Genomic DNA, 20,748 nt, shown 5'->3' on the forward strand with positions numbered 1-20,748 from the left:
AAGGAATTAAGAAAAGAGAAAGATTGTCCAGAGAACAGAAAACAGAACATACAAAAAAGACAAGACAGGATAAGGTAGGACACGAGAAGGTGAAGCAAGAGAATGCTTCCTGATCCACTTGTATCAAGTCTCCTTATTGGCTCATGCCATCAGGAGCTCTCTACTCATAGCAATCCCTTCAACAACTGGTGAGCCCCAGGTCAGTCTTTTATCTTATTAGTCAGCTTCTTACTCTCAGATTAGTACTTCATATTTAGGTACTTTGTCAGAGCCTTCTGGGCTTCCTCTTGCATCTTCAAGCACCCAAACACCTGCAATAATCAGATTCTCTAGGACTCCAGTAGCCTGTAACTCACTTCAAAACCTGAGCAAAGCTTGGAGTGTTGTCGATCACACTCATGATATTTATGAGGTATCAAAATCAGAAGAAAATTGTTCTGAGTTTTCATATACATCAGAAGTAAGCAAAAGGAAATTTATCATATGTAGAAATTTCAAGTAGTGTGCAGCTATTGCCAACAGCCTGGAACACAGCCCTGTGAGGAGAGGCTGAGGGAGCTGGGATTCATTAGCCTGGAGGACAGGAGGCTCAGGAGTGACCTCATTGCTGTCTACAAGTACTTGAAAGGAGACTGTAGCCAGGTGGGGGTCAGTCTCTTCTCCCAGGCAACCAGCAATAGAACAAGAGGACACGGTCTCAAGTTGTGGTGTGGGAGGTCTAGGCTGGATGTTAGGAGGAAATTGTTGGCAGAGAGTGATTGGCATTGGAATGGGATGCCCAGGGAGGTGGTGGAGGCACTATCCCTGGAGGTGCTCAAGAAAAGCCTGGATGAGGCACAGAGTGCTATGCTCTAGTTGATTGGATGGGGCTGGGTGCTAGGTTGGACTGAATGATCTTGGAGATCTCTTCCAACCTGGTTCATTCTATGACTCTTTTTTTGAAAAACTCACACTGTGAAAACAAAGGAAAAAAGTCTCTGCTGATGTAATATTTATCACTCAAATCAGTAATGTTGTGAGGATCAAAGAAAATATATTTACCAGTAGGGTGCTAGGCATGGATGTTTTTAGAGTCAGAAAACAGGAACAGTAAAATATTGAGTCCTGAATGCAATTTTAATATATTAGAGTCTTTTGACAACAGATTTGCCTGGTTATAATTCTAGTAGAAGTGAAAATATTAACATAAGAGCCAAAAGAACAACTTCTGAAAGAATATTCTTTTCTAAAAAAGAGGTGATAAGGCTTTGCAGGACTATGCTTTCATGAAAATTCAGCAATTCCTGTGCTATGACAAAATAATAAAAAAGAAATGTATTTTCTTGGAGCTTTTGCTTCCATTTCATCCAATCAAAATGTATCAACATTTAGTAAAGAATGAGGAACTCTTTCTGAAGCACACATTAATTTTTTGACTCACTGTTGCAGTTTAGCCCAAGCCAGCAACTGAGCCACACACAACTGCTCACTTACTGGGATGAGAGGAGGGAATGAGAAGGATAAAAGTTAGAAAACTCGAGTTGAGGTAGAGTCCAGAGAAAGGACACAAAGCTGGTGAGAGGCCTGGAGCACAGCCCTGTGAGGAGAGGCTGAGGGAGCTGGGGGAGTGCAGCCTGGAGAAGAGGAGGCTCAGGGCAGACCTTATTGTTGTCTACAATTACCTGAAGGGAGGGTGTACACGGGTGGGGGTTAGTCTCTTCTCCCAGGCAAAGAGCAACAGAACAAGGGGACACAGTCCCAAGTTGTGCTGGGGGACGTCTAGGCTGGATGCCAGGAGGAAGTTGTTCCCAGGAAGAGTGATTGGCACTGGAATGGTCTGCCCAAGAAGGTGGTGGAGTTGCTGTCCCTGGAGGTGTTGAAGCAAAGCCTGGCTGAGGCACTTAGTGCCATGGTCTGGTTGACTGGCCAGGGCTGGGTGCTAGGTTGGGGTTGGACTGGATGATCTTGGAGGTCTCTTCCAACCTGCTGATTCTGTGATTTACCAACACTTGATGACATCACATCCACTATAATTGCAGTGTATGGCAGTAGTTTATGGGAAGTTCTTTGAAGCTGTAGTCAAGTCCTCTATAGTTTGTTTTCTTCTTCATATGATCCTGTGAATCTGAGAAATGGTTTCCAATTCTTGAAGTAAACAAAACCTTTGCACTTAGTTTTAGGAGATCTGGGATGTCATTGTGCCTCTAGGAAAGGCAATCTTAAAACAACTATACCCCTTTTTGAATACTTCCTAACATCACAGCACTCACACTGGGAATATGATTACATCCCTTCTGTTCGCCTCCCCAGGAATGGCAGGAAGCCTCAGACTGTCTTCTCAGCACAGTAATCATGGCATTTTCTCCACAATGCACAGTCACTGCTGCCTTGCCCAGCACCTAGATGATGCAACTGCTGTTTAATATGGCAGCCTACTGTGGACCACTCCTACTGTTGCCTTGGCTAAGGTCTATGAAGGATGCATTTTGGTAAAGTTAAAGAAAGCAGCAATCTCAGCCTCACAGACAGGGTTCTGTTATCTCCAATCTCTATCACAGCAGTTAACCTGAGTATCAGATTTCTTTCTTTTTGGTTTGTTTTTTAATCTTTGAGGGGAAAAAAATATATGTATTGAGTATCCTGCTGTTAGGCTCAACACAGAAGTTCAATGAAATGCTCAAAGACAGAGTACACAGTTTGCTCTAACCAGCTCTTACTGTTTTAAAAACAAAATGTGCTCTCAAGTGCAATTTATCTTCAATATTTTGTTAAACTTAACATTGCTTTTAAGAGTCAGCTGGGCAAAACCATAAAAACTTTTTAAATAGAATGAAAGTGGAATTAAGAAGGATCACAATGAAAAAGTTTAATGCATTTATTTATAAATATATATATATTTGGTATGATTTTCTATGGCTAGACAGTAGTCATTTTTATCATCAATATAGATTAGCACTTGTTATTCTGTTATGCTCTTATAGAATCATAGAATCAATCAGGTTGGAAGAGACCTCCAAGATCATCCAGTCCAACCTAGCACCCAGCCCTAGCCAATCAACCAGACCATGTCACTAAGTGCCTCATCCAGGCTTTGCTTGAACACCTCCAGAGATGGTAACTCCACCTGTTATTTTATAATGTTCCAAGTCTAATGAAGAGTCTTGAGCAGTTTGGATTCTATCTTTCCACATTATACTCATAGCAAGTTTTCAAAAGCCTATGACCATCACTGTCTTTTCTACAGCTCCTGCTGCTGTTACTGCTCACATAGTTGGGCCACAGCTTCGGGCAGCAGCTGCAGCAAAACATACCAAATGCAGACTTTGCATGGAGATACTCTGAAGCACATTTCCTGATGTGTTTCTAGTTTACATCATCTGTCAAGGCACTGGAGAAGATCTACCTGCATTTATTGAGGATACAGAAACACAGTAACAGGTAGGTGTCAGACTAAGTTCAGGTACACTACTATTATGTGGATGCCTATTTAAAGAAACACATAGTTAAGGTGTTTGCTTTTTAACTGCTTCATATTTCTTTGTATTTGTTCCTTGTAACCATGAGTTTATAAAAATGTAGTGTGATGGTTTGGGTGTTCCCCACCCCCCCACGCTTTGGAAATCACCCAGACTAGGCTCAGCTGGCTCTGGAAATTGAATGAATCTTATATTTACAGCTTAGCAGAATATACAAGCAGATAGTTACAGTATATACAGTTATAGACAGAAATATACAAGGTAAAAAGGTAATACAGAAACACAACAGCCCTCCCAGAAACCTGAGTCCCCAGGAGGGGCTCCCAACCTTCCCTTCATCTTCCCCCTACCCCTCTCAACCTTACCCCAGTCCCAAGGAAGAATGGAGATTCAGCCAGGGGAGTTAGGAAGCAAAGTGGATTAGTCAAAGAAACTGCAGAGTGGGGTGAGGTTAGAGATGCAGCTCAGTCAGTTCCCCAGCAGAAGTGCCTTATCTGCATTTTAATTCTTGTTTTTATACATCTCAGTAAGCTCATGAGTGAGGTTAGACATCAGCATTGTTTTCCTTCCACAGCCTATAATCTAGTTCTTCTGACCATTCTAGCTAGGCTTAAACTAGCACTTGTAGTTACTCATCTGTAAAACTAATTTTTATTTTACATATATATATATTTATTACTTGGAAATAACTACCACAAAAGCATCTGGAAAAAATTCTGAAGAGTCTACTTAAAGAACTTCATTCTTTCATTTCATGTGGTTATACCTATCATGGTTTGAGGGGTTCCAGATTATTCCAGAGTTCGTTTAAAAAAAAAACAACTACAGAGAACAAGATCCATAACAAGGGACAAACTGGTCACCCCTGAATACTGTAGTTTTGTTATTCCAATCCCATAATCCTGTAAACATGTTAAAACTAAGCAGCAAGGTCAATTAGTTCTCTTTTCATAGAGTCAACCAGGTTAGAAGAGACCTCCAGGATCACCCAGTCCAACCTAGCACCCAGCCCTAGCCGATCATAGGGTCATAGGATATTAGAGATGAAGGTACCCAAAGAGAGCATCAAGTCCAACCCTTCTGCCGGAGCAGGACAATACTACATAAGAGATCACTGAGGAGCACATCCAGACAGATGGCAACTAGATCATGGCACTAAGTGCCTCAGCCAGGCTTTTCTTGAACACTTCCAGGGATGGTGACTCCACCACCTCCCTGGGCAGCCCATTCCAATGCCAATCACTCTTTCTGGGAAGAACTTCCTCCTAACATCCAGCCTTGACCTTCCCTGACGCAACTTGAGACTCTGTCCCTCTGTTCTGTTGCTGCCATTGGAATGGGCTGCTGAGGAAGTTGGTGGAGTCACCATCCCTGGAGGTGTTGAAGAAAAGCCTGGATGAGCATTTAGTTCCATGGTCCAGTAGATTGGACAGAGCTGGGTGATAAGTTGGACTGGATGATCTTGGAGGTCTCTTCCAAGCTGGTTGATTCTATGATTCTAAGATGTTGTTAAATGAAAGAACTGGCAGCTGAGGAAGGCTGAGAATCTGCAAAACACAGGCACAGCCAGTAGCATTTAACTAATTTCTTCCAAAGAGACAGTGAAGAAGGAATCCACTTACTGGACCATCCTTTGAAAGGGACCTCAGTAGCCCCTTTCTCAGCAAGCAAGTTCTGTCAATGCACAGAAAAGGGTTCAAAGAATATATCATAATGCATATACAAAAAGGGATAAGTGCTCTTTTAATGGCCTATGGTAGTGACAAATTACTTCATCCTCCTGCCTAAGCTCCAGCTCAGCTTTAGTAGTCACCTCATTGCAGAATACCGTCAAAGCTTCACTGCTGTGGAAGCAGTAGCCCTTTGAAATCCCTATTCCCTCTTGATCTTTGATATAAACCTTTCATAAATCCCTGAACAGAGATTAGGACAAGGCATGAAGTGAAGGAAAGAGGAAAAAAAAAAGAGGTCTTCATTCTTTTTATCCTCCAGAAATACCGTTCCAAATGGAACAGAATTTGTCACAAGTCACAAATTTTACTGATGTGACATGAAATCTTAGAAATTAGAGACTTGAATTTCGTTGTCAAGGAAAATTTCATTTTAAAACTAAATTAATCCACTGCAAATAGTACAAAGAACATTAAAAAGAAAATCTCCAAATCAAACCCGAACCCCCAAAGGATTCTTTGTGATCCAATGCTGGGCCCAGTCCTGTTCAATATCTTTATCGATGATCTGGACAAGGGGATTTAGTCCAGCATCAGTAAGTTTGCAGATGACACCAAGCTAGGAGCAGGTGTGGATCTGTTGGAGGGTAGGAGAGCCCTGCAGAGGGACGTAGACAGGCTGGATGAGTGGGCAGAGGCCAATGGAATGAGATTGAACAAGGTCATGTGCAGGATTCTGCACTTTGGCCACAACAACCCCAAGCAGCACTGCAGGCTGGGGACAGTGGCTGAGAGCAGCCAGGCAGAAAGGGACCTGGGGTACTGGTAGAGAGTAGCTGAACATGAGGCAGAAGTGTGGCCAGGAGAGCAAATGGCCTGGATCAGCAACAGTGTGGCCAGTAGATCAGGAACAGTCTCTTTTCCCAAGCAACCAGCAACAGAAAAGGAGACACAGTCTCAAGTTGTGGCAGGGCAGGTGTAGGCTGGATTTTAGGAGGAAGTTGTTGGCAGAGAGGGTGATTGGCATTGGAATGGGCTGCCCAGGGAGGTGGTGAAGTTACTGCCCCTGGAGGTGTTGAAGCAAAGCCTGGCTGAGGCACTTAGTGCCATGGTCTATTGACTGGACAGGGCTGGGTGCTAGGTTGGACTGGCTGATCTTGGAGGTCTCTTCCAGCCTGCTTGATTCTATGAATTAAACTGAAAAACAAAAGTCACTGAGAGGCAGCTAGAAGTAAGTTTCACTCTTTTGGTGTGTTTTCCTTTTCTATCCCAAATAAACACAAAAGATGAGTGGGTTCAGTATTTTCTGCCTTATATAGATATGTCTTCAGCTTCTTTTCTCTCCTTTTTTTCATTTCCTGCCTACTTATTACATTTCTTCCAGATTTGAGCCTTTTGTTGCTTTTTTTCCTGCCTCCATACTCACGCTCTTCCTGCTTTTTCTATGCAAATGGGAAGCAAGAGATGCCTCAGTCCAACTTTTTGATCTTTCTGTAAGGTAGATATCAGGAAAAACAAGTGCTCCTCTCCACCCCATCTTCAAACACTGCATTGCTACTGCAGCACTCTTGATTATATAACTGAGGTTGGTAAAAAGCAGTTAACACTGGAAACTAAGTTTCTGAATAATAACACAGGCAGAATAACAAAGTCCTGACAGATCCTGATTGACAGAAAGAGACAGGTCTTCCCATTAAAGGAAAACATGAAGGCTAGTGAGGATGACATTAGTAATAACACTGTAAAGCTCAGCTTCTGGCCCTTTGCATTTCACAGATGATAAAATTCTCTGACTTCTCTGTCTTAATTTTTATATATATTACAGAGCTGAAACACTTAATCTAATTAACTGCTCACTCTCAAAGGAACTTACTTAGCATCTGTGTTAAAGCTTCTTGACTCCATTTTCACCTGCATTTCTGGAGAATTAGAATATTCTAGGAAAGGCATAGGACAAGAAAGCAAGTTAATCCCCTGATAGTCTTTCAGCTTCAAAGGAGGACTTCCTATGTGGCCTCAAAAGAAACAACAGGACAAAAATCAGTAAACTCAAACCTAGGACATTGCAGAAACCTACTTGGAGGGAGGTTGTAGCCAGGTGGGGGTCTATCTTTTCTGCCAGGCAACCAGCAACAGAACAAGGGGTTATAGTCTTAAGTTGTGCCAAGGGATGTACAGGCTGGATGTTAGGAGGAAGTTCTTCCCCGAGAGAGTGATTGGCTTTGGAATGGGCTGCCCAGGGAGGTGGTGGAGTTGCCATCCCTGGAGGTGTTCAAGCAAAGCCTGGCTGAGGCACTTAGTGCCATGGTCTGGTTGATTGGATGGGGCTGGGTGCTAGGTTGGGCTGGATGAGCTTGGAGGTCTCTTCCAACCTGCTTGATTCTCTGATTCTATGAAAATGCTCTACGTAGCCATACTTATGTAATGCTTTAAGTATCCATACTGGTCAGAGGGCTGGAGCACCTCTGCTATGGGGCAGGCTACAAGAGTTGGGGCTCTGCAGCCTGGAGAAGAGAAAGCTTCCAGGAGACCTTATAGTGGCCTTCCAGTATCTGAAGGGGACCTACAGGGAAGCTGGGGAGGGACTACTGACAGGGTCTTGTAATGACAGGACCAGGGTGTCCCAGGTTGAGAATTATAGGGTTAAAAAAATCTTCTGAGGACTAGAAGATTGTTATTCAATCCCATAACTCTGCTATCTCTTTATAAACTCAGGGCAAGGCCAGCTGGATCTCCTTTCCTCCCCTCCTGCCCTGTGTCGAGTGGGAGCCACTTTAGGGGACAAACACGTCAGCAGCAGGCCTGTTCCGGGGCCTCCAGAGGCCTGTGGATGGCAGAGGCACAGTGGGGGGGAGCACTGCAGCACTGGGGAGTGTAGATTCAGTTTTGGGTTGGGGGAAATTCATAAAATCATAGAATGGTCTAGGTTGGAAGAGACCTCCAGGATCATCCAGCTCCAACCCCCAGCGTAGGCAGGGACACCTCCCACTAGAGCAGGTTGCTCAAGGCCTCATCCAGCCTGGCCTTGGACACCTCCAGGGAGGGAGCAGCCACAACCTCCCTGGGCAACCTGTGCCAGTGACTCACCACCCTCACTGCAAACAACTTCCTCCTAACATCCAGTCTAAATCTCCCCTCTGTCAGTTTAATCCCTTTAGCCCTCATCCTGTCATTACAAAACCTTGTCAATAGTCCCTCCCCAGCCTTCCTGTAGGCCCCCTTCAGATACTGGAAGGCCACTATAAGGTCTCCTCAAATCCTTCTCATTTCCAGGCTGAAGAACTTCAACTCTCATAGCCTGTCCTCATAGCAGAGCTGCTGCAGTGCTCTGAACATCTTTGTGGCCCTCCTCTGGACTCACTCCAACACTTCAATGTCCTTCTTGTGCTGGGGGCTCCAGAACTGCACACAGGACTCCAGGTAGGGTCTGAGGAGAGCAGAGTAAAGAGGCAGAATCCCCTCCCTTGCCCTGCTGGCCACGCTGCTCTTGCTGCAGCCCAGCACACAGTTGCTGTCTGGGCTGCATGTGCACACTGCCAGCTCATGGTGAGCTTTTCATCCACCCAGACCCTCCAGGTCCTTTTCCTCAGGGCTGCTCTCAGCCATTGGCCACCCAGCCTGTATCTGTGCCTGGGGTTCTCCATTTCAGTTCAAGGGGGTTCACCATGGCTGTTGTATCTGCTTCTGTAATTTCTTTTCTGTATCTCTCCAACTATAATTCTGTGTTTTTTCTCCAATCCAAGAGCTTCATTTCTGTCATCTCTCTTTTGAAAACCACAATACAAGGGTTTAAACTGGAAGAGGGGAGATTTGAACTAGATGTTAGGCAGAAGCTCTTTACTGTGAGGGTAGTGAAGCACTGGAACAGGTTGCTTAGGAGGTTGTGGCTGCTCCCTCCCTGGAGGTGTTCAAGGCCAGGTTGGATGATGCCTTGAGCAACCTGCTCTAGTGGGAGGTGTCCCTGCCTATGGTGAGGGGTTGGAACTGGATGATCCTTGAGGTCCCTTCCAACCTAAACCATTCTATGATTCCACACACAGAGATAAATGAGCATCGTGTCTCTAATCAGTGGTATGCTTAGATTTGCATCCAGGTTGTTGTCTTTGTGCACTGATGGTGGACAGAAGTGGTTAGCTGCTGGACATGTGCCATTTCTTCACTTCTCAGAAGGAACATTTTGATTCTTTTTATGTTGAAGCAACACTTCATTCCTAAACTGAGCTAAAGTTAGGCAACCAATCGACAAACCGGGTGTCCCCTGCACTCTATTGAGAGATCACATTCACACCTGCCCACACTATGTGCACAGCCCACGTTATGTGCACAGCATCATTTATATCAAGGCATGGAGGCACTGAGTTATAGTAAATAGTGTCTTCGTGCTGATTTTAGGCACATTGTGACCCATTTCTGGCTTAGGCACAACAGAACCAAAATGTTCTTCTTTTCTGCCTCAGTTTCCCCTTTTCCTATTGTAATGGGGGGCTGCATAGACCAAAATAGACTTACATATGCCTAGCCTGGACATGTTTTTCTGCCCAAACCAGAGGTAAACACATTTAATGGACAAAAGGAGCACAATAGGCCTGGTGCCACAAAGTCTGGCCTGCCCAAGGCTCAGGTTGTATAACTGTGTTAGTTTGAAGCAGGCTAGAATGTTTTGGTGAGAAGAACTAGATTACAGGCTGTGAAAGGAAAACAATGGTGATGTCTACTCCCCTCACTGTCTTGCTGAACAAGAAATGGAAACATCAGATAACACTGGCCATTTTTCTCTCACTTGGGCTGCTGGCTGAGCAACATCTTACTCCCTAACCTCACCTTTCATTTGGCCTAACCCACTTTGCTTCTTAACCTCTGGCCAAGCCTCAATTTCTTCCTTGGGACTGGGGTAAGGTTGAGAGGGGTAGAGGGAAGGTGCAGGGGTGGTTGGGAGCCCCTCCTGGGGACTCAGGTTTCTGGGAGGGGAGTTGTGTTTCTGTATTACCTTTTACCTTGTATATTTCTGTCTATAACTGTATATACTGTAAATATCTGCTTGTATATTGTGCTAAATGTAAATAAATAGCTCCATTCATACTCCCAGATCCAGCTGAGTCTATTCTGGGTGATATTCTAAAGTGTGGGGGGTTGGGGAACACCCAAACCATCACAATAACACAGTTGCATAAGACCACATGTTAAGCACTTGGCCCACCCATGGTATCCCCATATTTGGGAGTACCAGACTTGTGGACCCTTCCCAATCTGATGTGTTTTGGCTGACAGCCAGAAGCCTATTGGACAATATTGTGGCCAAGTGTGCTAGTTTGAAGCAGACTAGAATGTTTTGGTGAGAAAAAGTAGACAATTTAGCTGTGAAAAGGAAAACAATTGTGATGTCAACTTCTCTCACAGTCTCGCTGAGGACTGCGGGAACAAGAACAGTAAACATTAGATAACATTCTCCATTTTGTTCTCACTCTGCTTTTGTCTTCAGACCAAGCCACATCTCCTTAACCTTGCTGCCACTAACCTTCCTTCTTAACCTCTTGGCTGCACCTCTATTCTTCCTCAGGATTTGGGATAAGGTTGAGAGGGGCAGAGGGAGGTGCTGGCGTGTTTGAGAATCCCTCCTGGGGACTCAGGTTTCTGGGAGGGGAGTTGTGCTTCTGTATTGTTTTTTCCTTTGTATATTTCTGTATATATTGTAAATAGCTGCTTGTATATTGTGCTGCTGTAAATAAATAGCTTCATTTATATTCCCGGAGCCTGTCTGAGTAAGCTGGGGCAAATGTAAAAGTGTGGGGGGGTGGGTAACAGCCTAAACCACCTCACAGTATCATCAGGGTTGGAAGAGACCTCACAGATCATCAAGTCCAACCCTTTACCACAGAGCTCAAGGCCAGACCATGGCACCAAGTGCCACGTCCAACCTTGCCTTGAACAGCCCCAGGGACGGCAACTCCACCACCTCCCCGGGCAGCCCATTCCAGTGTCCAATGACTCTCTCAGGGAAGAACTTTCTCCTCACCTCCAGCCTAAATTTCCCCTGGCACAGCTTGAGGCTGTGTCCTCTTGTTCTGGTGCTGGCCACCTGAGAGAAGAGAGCAACCTCCTCCTGACCACAACCACCCTTCAGGTAGTTGTAGACAGCACTAAGGTCACCCCTGAGCCTCCTCTTCTCCAGGCTAACCAATCCCAGCTCCCTCAGCCTCTCCTCGTAGGGCTTGTGCTCGAGGCCTCTCACCAGCCTCATTGCCCTTCTCTCTGGACATGCTTAAGCATTTTGATGTCCCTCACCAAGGGACCATCAATCTCGGCCCACAGGCCCACATCTAATAAATAGGGTGATCCAGGGAAACAAGGGGTTCTTGCCACCTCCTCTGCTCACCTATCCCTGCCTGGGGCCACTACCTTTGTCCCCTATACGTGACCCTTTGTCCCACTGCACTCTGCACTGATCCCCAGTGGGTGATGGACTGAGGTGTTCCCAGCTGGACACCGCTCCAGCTCCCCACATCAGCTCGATCATGCCCCTGGAATCTTCTCAGACAGTGTGCCCCAAATTTGAATTGAACTGTTAGCTCCATGAGAATCAATTGCATAGCTTTCACTATATATATTTTGGGGACCACAGAGACTGAGACTTCCAATTAGTGAGCATTTGAACTCTCCCGATTCAAGTTGCTAAGGAATTTCATTGACTTTACCAGTGACACTTTATGCCACAAGACTCTCTGGTTAGAACATTTCTAAAACCTCTACCAAGTTGCTTAATTCAGCTGTAAATAGACATCCTGTAAAATAGTTTCACCAACCAGGTACAAAGAATTTCACAGTATCACCAAGGTTGGAAGAGACCTCACAGATCAAGTCCAACCCTTTACCACAGAGCTCAAGGCTAGACCATGGCACCAAGTGCCACGTCCAATCCTGCCTTGAACAGCTCCAGGGACGGCAACTCCACCACCTCCCCGGGCAGCCCATTCCAGTGTCCAATGACTCTCTCAGTGAAGAACTTTCATAAGTTTGGGGGGAAATTCTCTTTGTATAGATATTAATAAATTATTTAATAACCTTCAAATCAGCCTTGTATCTCACCCCAAACACAGACTCAAACCCCTCTATAACACCTGTTCAGAGTATGCTCCTTCAAGCACAGATGAACTCCCAATATACATTTGAATAGCAGAATGGCTCACTTTTGGTTGACATACTGCTTCCTGATAATCTCTAGAAGATTCTGATATCCTTGAAGGTTCTGAACCTCCAAAATACAGCTGTTGACAACTGAGCTCCAAATAATTATTCCTTAAATCAAAATTATAGCATAAGCAAAGGGTTTACCATAAATGTATGCATCTCTGCTTCCCTCCTCAGAAACAATTTTTATTATGTGCTCAGAGTACCGATAAATCTGGGCTATGCACTTCCAGCTGGGGGCTAAATTGCAACCCTGGAAATGTCCCCTCAACAGCTGCACCTTTTTAGTACTTGTGGAACACCAACATTTGTTTGCTCTTAGCTGGCCCCTCATGCAACTGCTGTAGAGCATCTCTCCTGCTGTGATGCTTTCAATTGGCCCTGCATAATTCACTTAAGTGAGGTACAGTTCTCCATTTTCCTTCAGAGAGTCTAAGGACTTAGAAAGATGAGTTTGAAACCTAGTTTGTATAGTGGGATCTGGTGCTCTGTGATATTGCTTGGTAATTATAGAATCTTAGAATGGTTTAGGTTGGAAGGGACCTCAAGGATCATCCAGTTCTAATCCCTCACCATAGGCAGGGACACCTCCCACTAGAGCAGGTTGCTCAAGGCCTCACCAAACCTGGCCTTGGCCATCTCCAGGGTGGGAGCAGCCACAACCTCCCTAGGCAACCTGTTCCAGTGTCTCACCACCCTCACTGCAAAGAACTTCCTCCTAACATCTAGTTTAAATCTCTCCTCTGTCAGTTTAAACCCATACCCCCTTGTCCTGTCAATACAAGACCTTGTAAATAGTCCCTCCCCAGCCTTCCTGTAGGTCCCTTTCAGATAGTGGAAGGCCACTATAAGGTCTTCTAGAAGTCTTCTCTTCTTCAGGCTGCAGAGCCCCAACTCTTTTAGCCTGTCCTCATAGCAAAGGTGCTGCAGCCCTCTGATCATCTCTGTGACTCTCCTCTGGACTTGCTCTAACAGTTCCATGTCTTTCTTGTGTTGGGGGCTCCAGAACTGCCGACAGTACTCCAGGTGGGGTCTGAAGAGAGCAGAGTAAATGAGAGAATTCACTCCCTTGCCCTGCTGGCCACACTTATTTTGATACAGCCCAGGACGTGCCCAAGGTTTGCCCTGAAACTGTTTCTGAGCACGTTTTAACTTAAGCTTTCTTGTGGCAGAGTTAACAGCACTACTGAAGGCATCCAGGAAACAGAATAAAGTTCCAAATCAGGAGCTTCTGTCTCTAGTGATGACATAGGTCACCTAAGTACATCACTTAGTCATTTTCATGTCAGTTCATAGAATCATAGAATCAACCAGGTTGGAAGAGACTCTGCTGCACCACACAGCTTGGTGTCTTCCAGCATGGTTCATTCTGTGGTTGTGCTAAGCTGTATTGAGAAGTACATAATGTCTCCTGCACGAGGTATTTGCTCTTGCTCCCCTTTACAGGGTGCTCACACAAAATGAGGTCTTCTACCAGTGGAAAGATACTGCGCCATTGAACTTCTCAGTTACCTCTTCCTCCACTGCCCTGTTATAGCACTTGCTTTTGCTTTCCCAAGCCTTTATCAAAGCAGTGACAGCATTACCCCAAAGCACAAGAGTGCTAATATAGATGAGGAATCTCTTAGGTTGTGTGCAGTCCAAAGCCACCTATGGAAGTATGCACCTCTTGAAGCATTCCTATTTCTCAGCTTCTGATGGTTGCAGCATGCTAAGAACTTTGTACTGCATCATTAAAAGGTTACCCCTGCAACATCAAGGTCTGATTGCTTCTTTAAAGCAGAAGTAGCTAAAATTCTGGTTCTTTATGCCCATACTCATCTTCATGTTGAGTATCTTCTTCTAAAGGCTGAAAAAAATACATTGTCTACAAGTGAGAGATAGGGGTGATATAGATTGTGTGAGTGCCTGCATGATTAACTGCTACAATGAGGAAGGTGTTAATCTTATATCTTCTTCCCTACCAAACCGTTTAATAGAAAGAGAATCTATTTCTTCAGCCTCTTTCACACCACATCAACTTAAGCCTTCCTTGACTATGTAACAGATCTTTTCCACCTCTAATTTCTGAGATTTATTTGCTGATGCCTGTAGCAAAGGAGAAGAAAAGCAGCAAGAACAATATATGGCTGTTAAATAGCTGAATTTTGATGCTGGTCATGTTTGAGCTTTTTATTGCTGGATAATAGTAACTCTTTTATGAATGTTTGGAGATAGCATATGCCTCATCACCCTGCTCCTCACAGTGTGGAACTGTAAACAAAATATTTTATATGAGTACTTGCTATAAAATTGAATATAAATCAAGTTCCTTTCTTACCCTGGTCTAAAATACCAACGTCACAGGTTGGTTTCAGTGCTTGAGTATGAAAACCCCATGTTCATAGACTTCACATCCAGTGCTAGCCCTTATATTGTGAAAAGTGTGCATCCTTAATGATGTTTAAAGTTGACTGGGGAAATAGAGCTTATTAATTCAGGCACAGAGATACACTGACATGCAGCTTTTGCACTGTAGATGGTTTAGAGCTTGGGCAAGGGAGCTCTTGTCTGTTTGCATCTGCCTGAGCATCAATCTGCATTCAGAATTCCTTTTCTGGACTACCTAGAAGGTGAATAGAACCAAATTCTATCTTAAGTCAATTTCATTATGCTATTGTAGGTAAAAGATCCTCATCCAAAGGTGCAAATTGGATTTCCCTTGGTTCTGATGGCAACTTAATCAAAACTCTGTTTCACTACATTTATTTACAGTGTAATGGAGCAAAGCTGGAGATGGGTAGGTTCAGGCTGGATGTGAGGAGGAAGTTGTTCAGCATGAGAGTGGTGAGAGGCTGGAATGGGTGGTCCAGGGAGGCAGTTGCGGCCTCATTCCTGGAGATGCTTAAGGCCAGGCTGAATGAGGCTGTGGGCAGCCTGATCTAGGGTAGGATGTCCCTGCCCGTGGTATGGGGGTTGGAACTAGATGACCCTTGTGGTCCCTTCCAACCCTGACTGATTCTATGACTTTATGGTAGTGGATCATGAATTAACTCTGTGAAAACACACCTATAGACTAAAACATGATTCATCTCCATAGTCAAAAGTCTGTGTGGTTCCTATTTAGAAACGAGTCTAAAATGATTTTAATAGATGTCTTTCAAGTGGAAAGGTAAGAGCTGACTCTGAGAGCTGTTGTACTGTACCCAATTACAAAGAACAGATATAGATTGATTTCTTTTGTCCAAAGTAGGGGCCTACAAAAAAAGCTGGGGAAAGGTCTTTTCAGGATATCAAGGAGTGACAGGATTAGGGGGGATGGAGCAAAGCTGGAGATGGGTAGATTCAGGCTGTACGTGAGGAGGAAGTTTTTGAGCATGAGAGTAGTGAGAGCCTGGAATGGGTTGCCCAGGAAGGTGGTTGAGACCCCAACCCTGGAGGTATTTAAGGTCAGGCTGGATGGGCCTCTGGCCAGCCTGATCTAGGGTAGGGTGTCTCTGGCAATGGCAGGGGAGTTGGAGGTAGGTGATCCTTGTGGTCCCCTCCAACGCTGGCTGATTCTATGATTCTAAGTACTTAAAGGTTTTTAGCGGCTCAAATTCAGACTATTTTAACTTTAGACATGTGTCTAAGAAGCCTAACTGCTGTATGCTCCACACATAAGCAATTGATGAATATAACTCTCTCCAGAGGGCAATGAAAACCTGTTAAGATGCTAATTGCCTGCTGAAAGTTCCTGGCTACATTAACTGTATCGAGTTAGTAGAGTGATGACACTTAATGTAAGCACTTCCGAGCTGATGTCTAAATTTTTCTAGGACAATCCTGGCTATTATTTCAGATGTGTCATCAGCAGACATTAGCCAGAATTCAATCTGCTTCTCTGCTGAGAGAGCAGCAAGAAGAGGTTAGTCTGGGGAAAAAAAGAAAAAAGAAAGAAGAAACAGAACTGTGATGGTTTGAGTGTTACCTGCAACCCCACCCCCTCTTTGGAAAATCACCCAGACTAGACTCTGGGAATTGAATGAATGAAGCTACATTTACAGCTTAGCACAATATACAATGAGTTATTTACAATACTTACAGCTATAGACAGAAATATACAAGTTAAAAATACAGAAACACAACAGCCCTCCCAGAAACCTGAGTCCCCAGGAGGGGCTCCCAACCACCCTTCCACCTTCTCCCCAACTCTCTACCTTACCCCAGGCTTTGCCATATGATCAAGGAGAGTTTGGAGGGTCATCCAAGGGTGTTAGGAACCAGAAGGATTAGTCAGGCAGCAAGTTAGGGAGAGAGAAGTTCATGAAGCCCCAAGAGTCAGAGAGAGACTTTGTTATCTATATTTATATTCTTGTTCTTATACATCTCTGGAGAAGTTCAAGAAAAGCCTGGATGAGGCACTTAGTGCCATGGTCTGGTTGACTGGCTAGGGCTGGGTGCTAGGTTGGACTGGATGATCTTGGAGATCTCTTCCAACCTGGTTGATTCTGTGATTCTATGATCTCAGCAAGCCAATGAGTGAAGTAGCCATCACCTTCCTTTTCACAGCCTATAATCTAATTCTTCTCACCAAAAAAAAAACCATTCTAGCTAGCTTCAAACTAGCATAAAAACAATAAAACACCTCACACAACATTCTCCTCCCAAAATCCATCTAACATAAAAAACCCAAACCAAACCAAATCCAAAACAAACAAAGAAACAGACAAAGCCCACAAAAAAGTAAAGAAATAACTAAATCAAGTCACATTTGAAGCAGTCCTTTAGAACACTAGAAAACAATCTCTGGCTATGTATCTTCTAAAACAACCTCTCAGAGAGCTCCACAACCAGAGAGTCCCACACAGAAGGTAGAGAATCATACCATGGATATCACCTGAGAATAAGGCCTGCAGAAAAGAGTAGGGCAGGGCCCTCTGGCTACAATTCTTAGAAAGCTCAGTAGGAAAATGTAACATAGGTGTTGGATATTTCTCAACTTCTGTGTCTCCTGCCATTTTCTCAAATGTGACATATTCTGCCACTTCATTTTATTTTCATTCCTGCCATGAGCTGTACGTCTATGCTGAGTGAGGCTTTGCTGTCTCTTTGATCAAAAGGATTTTCATAGCAAAAGAAACATTTCTGTTGTTCCTTACTCCCACTCAAAGTATTAACAAGAGCAGGATAATGGATTCCTATGTATGTGCAATGCCATTCTTTCTATAAAAATGTACATACAGTACAGTGCTTCCAGCTTGCTAACAGCTACAAACTGGCTTTATATTGATATAATAATATCTCCTCAGTACTTTTCATCATTTCTCAACAACAAGCTGTGCCATACAATCATAATATCAACCAGGTTGGAAGAGACCTCCAAGATCATCCAGCCCAACCTAGCACCCAGCCCTGTCCAACCAACTAGACCATGGCATTAAGTGCCTCGGCCAGGCTTTTCTTGAACACCTCCAGGGACAGCAACTCCACCACATAACAACATCAGCATAGGACACTCATTGCTGCCTACAATTACCTGAAAGGAGATTGTAGTCAGGTGGGGGTTGGTCTCTTCTGCCAGGCAACCAGCAACAATATGAGTGGACACAGTCTCAAGTTGTGCCAGCACAGGTCTAGGCTGGATGTTAGGAGGAAGTTGTTGCCAGAAAGAGTGATTGGCATTGGAATGGGCTGCCCAAGGAGGTGGTAGAGGCACCGTCCCTGGAGGTGTTCAGGAAAAGACTGAATGAGGCACTTGGTGCCATGGTCTGGTTGATTGTATAGGGCTGAGTGCTAGGTTGGACTGGATGATCTTGGAGGTCTAACTTGCTTGATTCTATGTATAAAGATTTTGAAGGAGAGCAAGGCAGTCTAGCTTCACTGGCACTGGTGCAACTTCGCTGATTTATGTCAGCTGAGGTAATGGAATACATAAGGTGCAAAGATGACACAATTTTAATATGTACATGGTCAAAACATTACTCTGTAGCAGCACAGTGCTTGTACTCCAGCATAGAATCAGAGAATCAACCAGGTTGGAAGAGACCTCCAAGCTCATCCAGTCCAACCTAGCACCCAGCCCTAGCCCATCAACCAGACCATGGCACTAAGTGTCTCAGCCAGGCTGTTCTTGAACACGTGTAGTTCTTATTTGATTGCACCAGCTCATGGCATTTCAGCAGGTTTTACTATCTGATGCCTAGCATGAATCTGAAAGTCTATGCAGTCTGTTTGAATTACAAGTTGCCAGTGGTTCTGCTCAGATTTTCTGCTTCTGCTACTGCTGTAAGAGGAACCAGAGAAAAATCAACAGAGCTTGGTTCAGAAGGAAGCAGAAATACCTTTACTGCTTGCTAAAGTGTGCGTATATAAACTGTCTGATGTGGCTGTGAAGGAGGTAACCCTTCCTAATAAGCAATCTTTGTTGCTGGAATTTCACATCAAAGAACTGGATTCGTGAAAGCAACAATTTTCAGATCACTCCATCTGCTCTTGGATGAATGTTACAAATGATCTCTCAGGGAGACTGCTGTGACTCTGTGACAGTCACACCAGCCAGAGGAGATTTCTTCTATATTTGAGTTGAGCAATATCAGGTTATCCTCAAATCTTGACCTATCATTAATCACTGTAGAGCCAGCCACAGGAAAAAAAAATATATATATATATATATTAGCAATCAGATAGAAAAGTCTGGAAGGAAAGAGGCTCCATTGCCTGAGAGAAGCAAAAGTAAATGTTCTGGCAGGCTGTTTAGCTTTGGAAAGTCCTCTTTGTCTAGCCATCCTCTCACAGCAGAGAGGATCAATAGAAAAAAATCAAATGCATTATCTTTGTTTACATCCTAGGCACAACAGTGTGAAGATCCTCACCAGGCTAAGAATCCTGACAGCATGTGATGGATGCCCTGTTTAAATGATGCCTTTGAAAGCTTTCACAATGCTCTGACAGAGGACTCACTGGAGAATAAATGACTTTCCTTTAAATTACAAGAGCCTAGGTTGAGAAGACAGGCAGTGTGAATGTCGCCCTACAAATCCAATATATTCAACTGCTTCCAGTGCTAAAGAGCAATTGTTAGTAGTGAAAACGCATCCAAGATTGTTTTTGACCCAAGGAAGTTTTGACTGTCTGTAATAAGAAAGCTACAATATTTTATTTTGAATTATTTTTTCCCCCTACTTACACTATATTCTCTCAATAAACAATAGAAATGTGCTTTGGGCTTGAATTTTCAATGCTGGTAATCCATATAAAAATAATACATGAAAATCCAGTGAATGCACTCAAGTCTGCACTCTGTTATTCTTACATGTACATTGAGTGTACCAGTAGAGCTACTTGGCATATTAAGTGTGTTAGGAAGCTTTGGAACAGTAGGTGAAATATCTGGAGATGGCAATACTACATGGAAACAGCCTTTCTTTAGATAAAGTAGCTCTATTTTGTGCAAAGTTTATGGAGTTGTTGGCAAAGGAAAGTTTAATCTTTTCATAAGATGTGCATACTCATGCTCTGCCCCATATCTTAGCAAGTTAAGAGTAAAGAAAACAGTTTGGGAATAAAATCTTTGGTGGATAAGGAAACCTGTCCTAAACAACCACAACTCAACCATCCATGCTGGGCCTAGATATTTGAATCACCTGTATTCAAATTAGCAGATAGCACATCTGAAATATTAGCTTGGTCTCCAAGCTGGTGACACATGGGTTTGATGGGTGGAGCACAAGATGGATAAAGAACTGGCTTGATGACTGCACTCAAAGGGTGGCTGTCAGTGGGTCCATGTGCAAGTGGAGGCCAGGGACAAGTGGAATCCCTCACAGCTCAGTCCTGGGACCAGTCTTATTCAACATCTTTATTGGTGCCATGGACAGAGGCACTGAGTGCAGCCTCAGCAAGTCTGCTGACAACACCAAGCTGTGTGGTGCAGCAGACAGGCTGGAGGAAAGGGATTCATCTAGAGGAACCTGCACAGGCTGGAAAGGTGGGCACAAACCAACTTCAGGAGGTTAGACAAGACCAAGGGCAAGGTCCTGCATCTGGGTCGAGGCAATCCCAAGCACAAATCCAGGCTGGGCAGTGAGTGGCTGGAGAGCAGCCCTGAGGAGAGGGAGTTGGGGTGCTGGTGGACAAGAAACTCAACATGAGCCAGCAGTGTGCACTTGCAGCCCAGAAAGCCAAGCAGAGCCTGGGCTGCATCAGGAGAATTGTAGCCAGCAGGTGAAGGGAGGTGATTCTCTCCCTCTACTCTGCTCTGGTGAGATCCCACCAGGAGTACTGCACCCAGTTCTGGAACCTCTGGGACAAGAAGGATGTGAATGTGTTAGAGGATGTCCAGAGTAAGGCCATGAGGATGCTCAGGGGGCTGCAGCAGCTCTGCTATGAGGACAGACTGAAAGAGTTTGGGCTATTCAGTCTGGAGAAGATGAAGCTCTCAGGTGACCTTCTTGTGGCCTTGCAGTATCTGAAGAGGC

At 44.3% G+C, this 20,748-nt stretch overlaps 1 long non-coding RNA gene across 1 annotated transcript; it reads left to right on the top strand.

Annotated features, from left to right (window-relative positions):
- The first annotated feature begins 3,229 nt into the window (after positions 1-3,229).
- LOC135173425 (uncharacterized) lies at positions 3,230-19,502 on the top strand. Its single transcript, XR_010301311.1, has 2 exons — positions 3,230-3,417; positions 19,120-19,502. It is a non-coding gene; the product is annotated as an uncharacterized LOC135173425 (long non-coding RNA).
- The last annotated feature ends 1,246 nt before the right edge of the window (positions 19,503-20,748 follow it).

The sequence above is a fragment of the Pogoniulus pusillus genome, chromosome 3 (genome assembly GCF_015220805.1).
Source record: "Pogoniulus pusillus isolate bPogPus1 chromosome 3, bPogPus1.pri, whole genome shotgun sequence".
Lineage (NCBI taxonomy): Eukaryota > Metazoa > Chordata > Aves > Piciformes > Lybiidae > Pogoniulus > Pogoniulus pusillus.